The 10,464-nt window shown below is 40.4% G+C and overlaps 1 pseudogene; it reads left to right on the top strand.

The window, feature by feature from the left end:
- The first annotated feature begins 6,173 nt into the window (after nt 1-6,173).
- LOC119530192 lies at nt 6,174-8,245 on the top strand (annotated as a pseudogene).
- Nucleotides 8,246-10,464: the final 2,219 nt, after the last annotated feature.

The raw sequence follows: 10,464 nt of genomic DNA, 5'->3' as shown, positions 1-10,464 counted from the left end.
CAGCGAAGCATTTCCTGAGGAGTCCATCAAAGTTGCCAGTTCATTTCCTGAGGAACATTGAACATCTTCATTGGAGTTGCCAGTTTGCTGCCTGCCCTACGGAATTTGGACTCGTGCATACCCACAGTTGCGTGAAACACTTTTATAAATCTTATATTTATAGATTTCTTGTATTGATTCCATTTTGCTAGAGAACCCTAACTAATACGGGGCAGTAAGCAAGCCTCTTCTCTATTCTGGAAGGAGACAATATCTCTGTCTTTTTGGGCCATTTGCTTTAAATATCATTGAAAAGATAGTCTGAAACAAAGCACAACATCAGAAGCAAAGTGTCTCGCTTGCAAGATGTGCAGAATCATGAAGATTGTCTCCCAATCAGAATCAGGGTCGAACATTCTCAAACTGAAGGGAGAATGGATATTGGGACATCAAGGAGTGCTAAGGTGCCCACCTTCTTGCAAAGGCCCGTACTGTTGCATCAGGATCATGGTGGGAAACAGAGGGGACACAAACAGGGCAGGTGAAGGGACCATTTACAAAGACAGAGAGGATTAAGTGTTCTGAGACTGTCACCATTGGGGAGACATGATATCCTGACTTTTTTTGGGGGGGAAAGGGGCATGAGCATTTACTGCAACCCAGAGATAGCTGAAGCAGTGGCTGAATCTCCAGGAAAGGGTCTTTCATAGGGGAGGACAGACATTGCCAACCTGCGGTCCAGTGGGGAGGGGGTTTTCTCCTCCAACCCTCCAATCTCCTGCCAAGGCCTCATGTTGGGAACAACTGATCAGACAACAGAGGTCATCTCCCTCACACAGAGCAGGACACCAGAGGTGAGGAATGTACCCAGGGGCAGAAGAAGGTCAGAGGACTTAGAGTCTATGGGACAAGGTGGTCACTTACCCAAAAGATACCTGTCACACATTTAGGTATTGAGGGACAGTGGAAGGAGAAAGTCATTTACTCATTTTAGAGATGGCCTTTCTTAGTTTCCTAGGGTTTGGCTTCTGCAATGAAGTACCATAAACTTCATGGCTTAAAATAAGAGAAATATATCCTCTCACAGTTCCAGATGTCAGAAGTCCAAAATCAAGGTATCTGCAGGGCCATGATCCCTCCAAACTTCCTAGGGAAGAATCTTTCCTTGGCTCTTCCAGCTTCTGGTGGTTCCTTGGAATTCCTTGGCTTGTGATTACATCACTCCAATCTCTGCTTCTGATTTTACCTGGCTGCCTTCCTCCATGTCTACACACCTCCTCTTTTTTTTTTCATATTCAGATATATATTTCAGTAATGTTAATTTTGTTCACAATGTTGTGCTATCATCATGACCATCCATTACCAAAATATTTCTATCATTCCAAACAGGAACTCTATATATTTTAAGCCTCCACTTCCCATTCCCTATCCCCACCCAATCCCCTGTTAACCTATATTCTAGATTCTGACTCTATGAGACTGCTAATTCTAATTGTTTCAAATCAGTGAGATCATGAAATATTTTCCTTTTGTGTCTGGCTTATTTCACTCAACATGATGTCTTCAAGGTTCATCCATGTTGTAGCATGTATCAGGACTCCATTCCTTTTTATGGCTGAATAATACTCCATCATATGTATATACAACATTTTATTTATCCATTCAGCAGTTGATGGACACTTGGGTTGCTATCATCTTTTGGCACTTGTGAATAATGCTGCTATGAGTGTTGGTGGGCAAACATCTGTTTGGATCCCTGCTTTAAATTATTCTGGGTATATACCTAGTAGTGGGATTGGTGGGTCATATGGTAATTCTATACGTAGTTTTCTGAGGAACCACCATTCTGTCTTCCACAGTGGCTGTACCATTTTACATTGCCACCAGCAATAAATGAGTGATCCTATTTCTCCATATGTTCTCCAACACTTGTTATTTTCCATTTTTTAAGCAGCAGCCATTCTAATAGGTATGAAATGGTATCTTGTCTTTTGGATTTGCATTTCCCTGATGGCTAATGATGTTAAGCATCTTTTCATGTGATTTCTGGCCATTTGTATACATTCTTTGGAGAGATATCTGTTAGTCTTTTGCCCATTCTGTAATTGGCTGTTTGTCTTTTTGTTGTTAAGTTGGTGGATTTCTTTATACATACTGGCTATTAATCCTTTATCAGATATGTAGTTTCCATATATTTTCTCCCATTGTGTAGATTTGTCTTTTTACTTTCATGATAAAGTCCTTTGAGGAATAAAAGTTTAAAATTTTGATGAGGTCCCATTTATCTATTTTTCCTTTTGTTGCTTGTGTTTTGGGTGTAAATTCTAAGACAAGGGTCTGAAGATTTTTCCCTATATTTTCTTCTGTGATTTTGATAGCTCTAGCGCTTGTATTTAGTTCTTTGATCCATTTTGAGTTGACTTTTTTTAAATTTTATTTTGAAATAAATTCAAACTTACAGAAACAATTGCAAAAACAATACAAAACCCACACACAGAACTCCAGCATACCCTGACCCCCCTCCCCCGATACCCGGATCCACCAACTTTAACATCCTGTCACACCACCATTTCTTTCTTTCCCTCCCTCCCTCCCTATCTATCATCCATCATCTATTGCTCTGTCTTCTGAAAATATGAGAGCAAGCTGCACACATCCTTGAACAAACAATATAATTCACATCTACAATTCCCATGAACAAGAACATTCTTTTATGCAATCCCATTAAGCACAGCTAAGAAGTTCAAGAAATTCAACATTGATACAATGCTTAATTCTATATTTCCTTTCTTTTCTCTTATGTCCCAACTGTGTCCCTTTGAGCCTCCTCTCCTCCATCCTCAGATCCCATCCAGGATAATCCTTGGCATTTAATTGTCATTATCTATTTAGACTGTCTTTTTCTTTTTCTTTTTTTTTTCCAATTGTGGAAACATATATACAGCCTAAATCTTCCCATTCCACCCCCTCCCTAGCATTCCATTAGTGGGATTAATCACATTTAGAATGCTGTAATGCTATGACTTTCCCACCATCCATCACTAGAAATTTCCCTTCACCCCAAACAGAAACCCTACACTCCTTTCTTAACTCCCCATTGCCCCTTCCCCTACTTCTAGTAACCCATACTCTACTTTTCATCTCTATGGTCATATTCTGATACTTTCTTTGTGTTTACCATGGGGCTTAAATTTAACCTCTTAAATCTATAACAATCTTGTTTTTCTTTGATACCAACTTAACTTCAATAGGACACATAAACTATGTTACTATACTCCTCCATTCCCCCACCTTTATGTGGTTCTTGTCAAAAATTACATATTTTACAATGGATTCCAAAACCACTGATTTGTCACTACAGTTTATGTATTTTAGATCCTGTAGGAAGTAAATAGTGGAGTTACAAATCAAAAATACCGTAATATTTGTATTTATATTTACCATGTGATCCTTACTGGGAATTTTTATTTCTTCATGTGGTTTCAGTCAATTGTTCAGTGTCTCTTCCTTTCAGCCTGCTCAATTCCCTTTAGCATTTCTCATAGGGCTGATCTACTGGTGATGAAGTCCCTCAGCTTTTGATTATCTGGGAATGTTTTCATCTCCCCCTCATTTTTACCCTTCAGGTGTTTGTGAATTTTCTAAGTCTCTGATGGTTATTGACTTCTATTTGTATTCCATTGTGGTCAGAGAATGTGCTTTGAATAATTTCAATTTTTTTTTTTTTATTTATTGAGGCTTGTTTTATGTCCCAGCCTATGGTCTATTCTGGAGAAAGTTCCATGATCACTAGAGAAGAATGTGTATCCTGGTGATTTGGGATGTAATGTTCTATATATGTCTGTTAAATTTCTCTATATCTCTCTCTCCTTTCTTTGTTTCTCTGTCGGTAGGGCTCCCTTTAGTGTCTGAAGTAGGGCAGGTCTTTTGTTAGCAAAATCTCTCAGCATTTGTCAGTGAAAAATTTAAGCTCTCCCTCAAATCTGAAGGAGAGTTTTGCTGGATAAAGTATTCTTGGTTGGAAATTTTTCTCTCTCAGAATTTTAAATATGTCATGCCACTGCCCTCTCACCTCCATGGTGGCCACTGAGTAGTCACTACTTAGTCTTACGCTGTTTCCTTTGTATGTGGTGAATTGCTTTTCTCTTGCTGCCTTCAGAACTTGCTCCTTCTCTTCAGTATTTGACAGTCTAATCAGAATATGTCTCGGAGTGGGTTTATTTGGATTTATTCTATTTGGAGTTCACTGGGCATTTATGCTTTCTGTATTTATATTGTGTAGAAGGTTTGGGAAGTTTTCCCCAACAATTTCTTTGAATACTCTTTCTAGACCTTTACCTTTCTCTTCCCCTTCTGGGACATGAATGAGTCTTAAATTTGGATGTTTTATTTTATCTATTGTATCCCTGAGATCCATTTCAATTTTTTTATTTTTTCCCCATTCTTTCTTTTGTTCTTTCATTTTCTGTTCTGTGGTCGTCGAGGACGCTGAGTCATTGTTCAACTTCCTCTAATCTTGTATTATGAGCACCCAGAGTCTTTTTAATTTGGCCAACAGTTTCTTTTATTTCCATAAGATCTTCTATTTTTTTATTTACTCTTGCAATGTCTTCTTTATGCTCTTCTAGGGTCTTCTTTACGTCCTTTATATCCTGTGCCATGCTCTCGTTGTTTGTCAGTAGTTCCTTGATTAATTGCACCAAGTACTGTGTCTCTTCTGATCTTTTGATTTGAATGTTTGGGTTTGGGTTCTCCATATTGTCTGGTTTTATCATATGCTTTCAGATTTTCTGTTGCTTTTGGCCTCTTGGTATTTGCTTTACTTGATAGGGTTCTTTCAGGATATAAAAAATACCAGTCTCTAATTTGTCAGATCTACAGCTTGGTGGCGTACACTTTCTCTAACTAACCAGCAGATGGCATCCACGAGTCACCTATTCCCCTCAAGTCAGTTCTCCCCAACTTTGTCTTTATGGTTTGTGGGGATCTGATTCTTGTGAGGTTCAATTGGTGCACTAAGTTTGGGTGTGTTGTTGGTGCTGTCTGCCCTGAATGTGGGGCGTGTGTCTGGGTGGTTAGGGAGGCAGGGCAGCTTTAATAGTCAAACCTCCCAGGTGTTCCTGGAGATATAAGGCTGTTGCAAGAGTCTAAGCTTTCATTTCAGTCTTGCCACAGATTGTCTCTGCCACTGACCCACAAGTCCTTGGTATTGGTGTAGGGTCCCTGGGATTTCTGAGCGGGCCCCCCTTCTCAGCTGTGCTCTTCCAGGACATCTGCTGGGGGAAGGATGTGCCACATCACAAGTGTGTGCCGGCCCTCCAGGGAAGCCCTGGGCCGCCAGGCCATGCAGAGGCATTCCCAGCCTGCTTTAAAGATGGTTGAATGGGGTGTGTTAATTTCCCTCTTTTTGCACAGCTCCACCTTCCCAGCTCTGGGACAATTAGCTGTGGGTGCACTAAAGGCCACTGTCCATGGCTGATATTGTGGCGTGTGCACGGTGCTGCAGGAATCACTCCCTGTCACACTGGGACCCTTGGCCTGGCTCTGGGCTATAGCTCCGGGCCCAGGCAGGAGTGTCTCTAGCCCACCACGGAGATGGTATAAAGGGTGTGGTTTCTTTTTCCTTTTGGCTCCCCTCTGCCACCCTGGCCCCTGGACAATCAGCAGCAGTCTATCCAGACACCGAGACATTGGCCCAGCCTGCTCCTGCCATGCTTCACTGCACAGTTCTCACCGTCGTAACCACAGCCGCTCCCGGTTTTTTTTGTTTCATTTTGTTTTTAAAGAACTAGTCCATCTCCAAATGCCAACCCATGGTTTCCCCATACTGCAGCATGGCCGCCGGACTTTCAGCCAGCTCACTCACTCATTTCACAATGCAGACTCCCAGTTTCACCAAATGCATGGTCCCTGTAGATTTAGCAGACCTTGTCCGGCTGGTGCATTGCTGGAACTGGTGTTCTGGGTCACTTTGGGGCTTTTATCTAGTATGTTTCATGGAGGTGTTTTTTTGCCCTGTCTCACCTAGATGCCAACTTAGGTTCTCAAGTTGACTTTTGTATACGGTGTTAGGTAGGGGTTTTCCTTTTTTTTTTTTCTTTCAAATGGAGATCCAGTTTTCCTAGCACCATTTGTTAAAGGGACTATTCTTTCCCAATTGAGCAGTCTTTGCCACCTTGTCAAAAATCAATTGGCATCCGCACCATCACCCGCAGCAGCAGCAGCAGCAGCACCACCACCACCACCACCATTATTATTTTTACAACCACAGCCACAACCACCACCATCACCACCATCACCAGCAGCCTCACCAGTACTTGCAGCATGGAGCCGAGGGCAGCCCCAAGGCCCAGCCAAAGCCTCTGAAACATGAGCAGAAACATGCCCTCCAGCAACACCAGGAAACGCCGAAGAAGAAAACAGGCTATGGTGAACTAAATGGTAATGCTGGAGAAAGAGAAATATCTTTAAAGAGCCTGGGTTCTGATGAAGCTAACCCTATTTCCAGGGTCCTCAATGGTAACCAGCAAATTGTAGACACTAACCTGAAGCAGACCGTGAAGGCCAGCACCTTCGGAAAAGCAGGAATTAAAACCAAGAATTTTATTCAGAAAAACAGTATGGACAAAAAGAATGGGAAGTCTTATGAAAATTAATCTGGAGAGAACCAATCAGTAGACAAGACCGAAGTTGTAGCAATTCCAAATGGTGTTGTGACAAATAATTCAGGCTATATTACTAATGGTTATATGGGCAAAGGGGCAGATAATGATGGCAGTGGATCTGAGAGCGGATATACCACTCCTAAAAAAAGGAAAGCCAGGCGCAATAGTGCCAAGGGTTGTGAAAACCTTAATTTAGTGCAGGACAAAATAATGCAACAAGAGACTGGTGTCCCAGCTTTAAAACAGGGACTTGAAACTTTCAAACCTGACTATAGTGAACAAAAGGGAAGTCGAGTAGATGGTTCTAAGCCCATTTGGAAGTACGAATCTGGGCTTGGAGGAGCAAGCCGAGGAAAACCCACTGTTGGTGATGTGCTGCGGAAGAGCTCCGATGCTAAACCTGGTGTGAGCAACAAAAAGTTTGATGATCGGCCCAAAGGAAAGCATGCTTCAGCAGTTGCCTCCAAGGAGGACTCGTGGACCCTATTTAAACCACCCCCAGTTTTTCCAGTGGACAATAGCAGTGCTAAAATAGTTCCTAAAATAAGTTATGCAAGCAAAGTTAAGGAAAACCTCAACAAAACTGTACAGAATTCTTCTGTGTCTCCATTTTCATCTTCATCCTCTTCATCATCTACTGGGGAGACTCAGACGCAATCTTCAAGTCGGTTATCCCAGGTTCCTATGTCTGCGCTGAAATGTGTTACTTCTGCCAGTTTTTCTAATGGACCTGTTTTAGCAGGGACTGATGCAAGTGGGTATTCTCCAGGGGTTCAGCCACTGCTCACTACTGCTGCTAATACTCCCATCTCTTCTGGGACTGATTCAGTTCTCCAGGACATGAGTTTAACTTCAGCAGCTGTTGAACAAATTAAGTCTAGCCTTTTTATCTACCCTTCAAATATGCAAACTGTGCTGTGGAGCACAACACAAGTGGATCTGCCCTCTCAGACAGATCAGCAAAACTTGGGGGATATCTTCCAGAATCAGTGGGGTTTATCATTTATAAATGAACCCAGTGCTGGCCCTGAGACTGTTATTGGGAAGTCATCAGATCATAAAGTAATGGAGGTGACATTTCAAGGGGAATATCCTGCCACTTTGGTTTCACAGGGTGCTGAAATAATCCCCTCAGGAACTGAGCATCCTGTGTTTCCCAAGGCTTATGAGCTGGAAAAACGGACTAGTCCTCAAGTTCTGGGTAGCATTCTAAAACCTGGGACTACTAGTGAGAGTGGAGCCTTATCCTTGGAACCCAGTCATATAGGTGACCTGCAAAAAGCAGACACCAGTAGTCAAGGTGCTTTAGTGTTTCTCTCAAAGGACTACGAGATAGAAAATCAAAATCCTCTGGCCTCTCCTACAAACACTTTGTTAGGCTCCGCCAAAGAACAGAGATATCAGAGAGGCCTAGAAAGAAATGATAGCTGGGGTTCTTTTGACCTGAGGGCTGCTATTGTATATCACACTAAAGAAATGGAATCTATTTGGAATTTGCAGAAGCAAGATCCCAAAAGGATAATCACTTACAATGAAGCCATGGATAGTCCAGATCAATGAAGGGTAGCAGGATCAGACTGCCTATTCATAACCTTTCTGCAGCATTAGAGCCACCTTTCATGGGGGATACGAGGCTTTTATGCTCCTAGATCTTCAACGCAGCAGAGGAACCATAAGTAGAATCACAGGATAATATATACAAATATATATATATAAATATATATAGTTATTTAAAAAAATGGCAACTGAAAGTAATTAGACTTCTTAAGGAATCAAAATTTATTTCAAGAGACTACACAAGGTTATTTAATCTCTGGTACTGAATAGTGTTTTTTTTTTTTTTTTTTTTTTTTTTGTTAGTTTTTGTTTTTAAGAGTGAATGCAAGTGATTAATACAGACTTAACAAGTGTGGTTCTTAAGTTTCTGCTGTCATCAACTTGGGCAACAAATGACCCACTGGAAAGGCAAATCCACTTAAAAGATCTCTGTATCTTGTTCTGTGACTAAAGTGATACACTAATCACGGGGAACCCAGAATGATTTCACCATTTTCCCCACTCCTCCCTTGATCTTTCGGTTTTACTTTGAACCCTGCGAGAATGCTGGATAAATGCCTTGAAATTTGCAGGGGTGTATTTTTTTTTTTAGCAACTATGATTTGCATGTCTTGCCAGGAGTTAAACAGCCTCTGTAGGGTGTCGGGGAAGTACTTTTCTTTCCTTTTGTTTTTTGTGGGATAGGGATGGGGGAGGGCATTGATGTTCTACAATTCTGGAATAGTTGGTGGTACATAGTTCACTTGGTTTCGGTTACACATTGGACTTTTACAACTGAAGAATCCATGAATGTCATTTAAAGAAGAGTTGCAGAACAAGCAATTGGCTTAGGTGTTCAATACAAAAAAAAAAAAAAAAAAAAAAACACCTGTTCCAATATTTTAATATAATTGTATAACTGGGAGCAAAAATATATTCTGCTTTTCAGCTGTAGGTGCTCCAGACTTGCTCTCTGTCACTAACACTAAATGTGCTGTTTTCCTTGTATTTTCATCAAATAGCTAAAGAGAAACTTCTGTACCTTTCTGTAAATTCTTTCCCTTTTAATTTCTCAGAAAAATCTAAAAGGGGAAGGAAAAAAAAAAGCCCATGAGAACAAAAATTTTTCATGGTTTTAGCCAAGAAGGTAATAGATCCTGCCTATAGAAGGTGTGTTTTCATGCAAACTATACCCCTGAGGTTACTAGCTTTGAATTTATCTTAACAAATGTATTTTATTACTAGAGCAAATGGGTTTTTTAAAGGAAAATAATGTGAACTTCTGGAAATTTTTCTCTTAGTCAGAGAAGAACATAAACCCTGTCATTTCATCACATTTCCATCCTGTTGCACTGCAGCTTGTGTATAAGCATGTGAAAATAAATTTTTGTGTGTGTGCGGAAACTAAGGGTCCAATTTAAGATTGGGTGATGTTAGTGGCATAAAAACAAGTTCTCTGGCCTGACATAGCATCACATCACACACAGAGAAATTAGTATATCCATGTATGTCAAATACAGGTTAAAATAGCAGGGCATTTATATAGAGAGGTGTAATCTTCTAATAAAAGTAGACTGGATCCCCTGTGCTATTATGGGGAGAAAGTAACTACTTTTGTTCTACCCCTTTGCTTAAGAAATGTCCAGTTTTCAGAGAGAGTAGCATGGCTGGGTTTTCTTACTTTGTTGGTTGAGGCTTTTAACTAGTAGTTTGTGAAAGAAGCTGTTGGACTCAACATAGAGTAGAGAAATTAAAATTACCTTTCAAGTCTGGATTTCTTCTGCCCTGCTTAGATTTTAAAAGTGTAAGCATGGATTGCCAATTCCACTTGATGTAAACAAAACTTTTTATACCTAATATATATAATAATTTATTCTTACTGTATCAGTCCAGGTTCAGAAACTTGTGGTAGGCCAGTTCCAGATAGTTTCATTTCACCTGTAAACTGTATCACTTTTACTGATATTGTAATTTTCAAATGTATAATATGTTTACAGATGTGCCCTGCATTTAGTCTGCCTTGTTCCTGTTTTGATTTTTGTTGAGTCTCCTGCCTGCTTGCCAAAAGCTAGGATGCTTCAGGCCCATGTACAATTGAAAGCAGAGGCATCCCTGAGCTTTAAAGCATTGAACAAACTGGAAAATGCAACATACCACATACTGAAGTGAAAGAAAGAAGTCTGTGTTTTTCTGTTTTTTAAATAAAAATTTTCAAAAAGTTAAAAAAAAAAAAATCAATTGGCCATAAATGTAAAAGTTGACTTCTGAGCTCTCAATTCTATTC

This window comes from Choloepus didactylus, chromosome 3 (genome assembly GCF_015220235.1).
Source record: "Choloepus didactylus isolate mChoDid1 chromosome 3, mChoDid1.pri, whole genome shotgun sequence".
In the NCBI taxonomy this organism is placed as follows: domain Eukaryota; kingdom Metazoa; phylum Chordata; class Mammalia; order Pilosa; family Megalonychidae; genus Choloepus; species Choloepus didactylus.
Note: the sequence above shows the minus strand (reverse complement) of the source record. Positions and strands in the feature narration are given on the sequence as shown.